Source organism: Pristiophorus japonicus, unplaced genomic scaffold (genome assembly GCF_044704955.1).
Source record: "Pristiophorus japonicus isolate sPriJap1 unplaced genomic scaffold, sPriJap1.hap1 HAP1_SCAFFOLD_109, whole genome shotgun sequence".
NCBI lineage: Eukaryota > Metazoa > Chordata > Chondrichthyes > Pristiophoridae > Pristiophorus > Pristiophorus japonicus.
Genome location: NW_027250745.1, coordinates 1,041,485 through 1,044,788, shown reverse-complemented (window position 1 = coordinate 1,044,788; position 3,304 = coordinate 1,041,485). Strand labels below are relative to the sequence as shown.

General features: G+C 45.1%; 1 non-coding gene across 1 annotated transcript; it reads right to left on the bottom strand.

The window, feature by feature from the left end:
* Positions 1–1,182: 1,182 nt before the first annotated feature.
* trnak-cuu (transfer RNA lysine (anticodon CUU)) lies at positions 1,183–1,255 on the bottom strand. Its single transcript has one exon. It is a non-coding gene; the product is annotated as a tRNA-Lys (tRNA).
* Positions 1,256–3,304: the final 2,049 nt, after the last annotated feature.

Here is a 3,304-nt window from a genome sequence, read left to right as displayed (position 1 = left end):
TTGCATCGTGTTCAGGTTTAATCACAGCAATATCCGCAGTCAGGAGCTGAAAAGGACGAAGAGCTGAAAAAACACAAGAAAAAAGCTAAGAAATGTCAGCAATTTTGGTAAACTCTTGAATGTGTTTCCTGCTCGTTTAGTGATGCGGTGCTCACAGAGGGAGCCCGGATGCAGAAAGTAAATCTTTCATTCAAAATCTTTAAAATAATGACATGCAACAAATTAAACTGTGTGTCGGGGGATGGGGATGGGTGAAGGTTATTTGTTTTATTCCCCATTCATTAACCGACAACGTTGTTTTGTAGAATTGATACTGAGGGACAGTGGAAACTTCAATAACTGAACTTTAACTATTTAAGGATTTTGAATCATTGATGAAGTTTTCTCCCCTTACTGACTTTACTCACTCTGTATGTTGGAGACTGGTTTAAAATGTTCAGTGCTCATGCGAAAAGGAACCGGGGGCGAATTTTGTTCAATTATTTCACAGCAAAAATAGTCTCCAAAATAATGTTTCCACCCGTGCTCGAACGGGTTACCTTTCGGGTGTGAGGCAAAACTGACAACCGCTACACTACAGAATCACTGTGGGTAACGTAATCTTAGGAATATAACCAGAGCTTTAACCGACACAGCTGGCCGAAACGTCAGGAGCTGTTTTTCCGAGAATAGAATGAAGGTGCTATATTTAAGAAGGCTGTGAGTGTGGCAGGAATTGATCTCGTGTTTCCCAGACTTCACCCATAGGAACAGGAGATGGCCATTTAGCACCGAGTGGTTAGGATCTGGGATGCACGTCTTGAAAGGGCGGTGGAGGCAAATTCAATCTTATCTTTCAGACGGGAGTTGGATAAGTTTCTGAAGGAAAAACAATTGCAGGGCTAAGGGGAAAGGGTGGGGGAGTGGAACTCGCTGAGAGTCGGCACGGGCTCGTTGGGCCGAATGGCCTTCCGTGCTGTAACCATTCCATGATTCGATAAATTATTGGCACATTTCATAGTGTGGGTGGGAGCATAACATTGCAAAGGGACATGGATTGAGTCAGCAAAACTAGAGGCATCTGATTCAGGAGATTCGCGGGCGTGGAAATTTCGGAGTTTAATGACTTTGAAAGGAACATTTTTGTTTTGTGCCGTTTCGGTCAGAGGTTTTCCATGAAAGCAACATGAAATGAAAAGAAATCGCCCAACGTGGGGCTCGAACCCACGACACTGAGATTAAGAGTCTCATGCACTTCCGACTGAGCTAGCCAGGTTTCGGACCAACGCACGTTTTTATCACTCATTGCAGCCAGGCGCCTGTTGGCTCTGCCCCAGATGTTAAAACTTGAAGTTGAAGAACTGACAGGGTCTTCTTCAATGGTGGACCAGGCTCGAGGGGCCGAATGGCAAACTCTGGCTCCTAATCCGTATGTGTTTATGTTTACGTCTTTATGCGGAGCTCCTTCAGGGTGAACGAGCCAAAGGAGGACAGCGGAAAAGTTACAAGGACACCCTCAAAGCCTCCCTGGTAAAGTGCAACCTCACCACTGACACCTGGGAGACCCTGGCCGCAGACAGCCCGAGCTGGAGAAAGTCCATCCGGGAGGGCGTTGAGCTCTTTGAGGCTCGATGCAACGATAATGAAGAGACCAAGCGCAGGCAGCGGAAGGAGCACGCGGCACACCAGTCCCAACGACCCCTTCCCTCGACGTATGTCTGTCCCACCTGTAACAGGATCTGTGGCTCTCATATCGGACTGTTCAGCCATCAAAGGATTCACTTTGGGAGTGGAAGCAAGTCCTCCTCGATCCCGAGGGACTGCCTCTGATGGTGTCGATGATTTGCGTGTGAGGCGAACGTGTTAACCGCGACACTGCGGAAACATCTCCACTTTCAGCACCAGATTACCAGAATAAAACCCAATGTGAACGGGAGAAAATTTCCTCATATGCTCAGACCAAAATATATCATATGACAATAGAATTTTATGAATTAATAAATGATGTTTAAATCAATGCTTCTATTTTTTTTACACAGTAGATGCACCAAGATGTGTAAAAGAGATGAACTATTTTTTTTATAAGGTTTTGAATTAAAAGTACAATTTCCCTGACCGGGAATCGAACCCGGGTCGCAGCCGTGAGAAAGCAGCTCCGTAACACAGGACTCTGTGCTCTACGGGCTGTTCCCAAGGGCACACACCGAGACAGACATCACCTGCTGCTGGAGGGCCATCAACTTAGTCAAAGATGCTCTTTGGTCTTGCCGAAACTTGCTGGTCTTCCAGAGCAAGGAGATGTCCACCTCTGCGTGTTGCAGACTGGCGCAATCCAATATCCAGGATTACGTGCTGAGGGACGCACTTAAAAGTGGTGCAGTTGCCGAAAAGGCAGGGTGGGGAAGGGCCACAGTTTAAAGCCCTTCTGACACGGTAAACCCCGAGCCAGGAATCAATATAAAACTCCCCTCGGGCCGTACTTGTAACTTCTTTATTGTGTACATGGAGCACCATGATCTGTAAACACATCTGTAGTGCCATGTACAATGTAAGGTCTGTTTCGTGATGCACGTTGAAAAAAAGTGTAAATGTATCGTTACCCATTCCATGTACTGTACAGTGACACGTGTGATGTAATTTGTTGAATGTACTACAAGGTATCCCGTATTGTACCGAATTGTACTGGAACTGAAAAGCAAGGGAATATATCGACAGGAACTGCCGTCAGAACCCAAATGTAGTGTATGGGATTACTGACCGCAGCTAAATGTACTGAACTGCTTTTGAATGTACTGTACAAATTTTTATATGAATAAAGTATTTTTTTAAAGAAAAAAATATTCTCTGCCTGACACCGGGGAAACAGTGAGACAGACCTTGGAGCAAGGGTCTGGTTATTGCCAAACAGCAAAAGAAATATTAATTCTGGAAGAACAATATCCGAACGAACAGTGACCCCGACGTGATTTAAACACGTAACCTTCGGATCTAAAGTCAGACAAACTACCGTTGCACCATGAGACCTACATAGCGTGCTGGAGATGTTCCTCTATATGAAGGATCTGTAATACAAGGGTCTTTAAAATCTCCGTCCATTCCCACCACGTATCACAAGCAGCACTCACCTGACAGGCACCGTATGGTTTCTTCTTAAAGTTTTCTCTTGCTTTCACGGGAAACCCTCATTAATTAACCCCTCACCTTCTTTTGCACAATCAAACAAATGCTAACTCAGGAACAGTCCGTACTTCAATCATTTGTCCTGTGCTTTGCATCTTAACTCGAAAAGCATATCTCATTTTACTCACTGTGTGAAAGCTTTCTG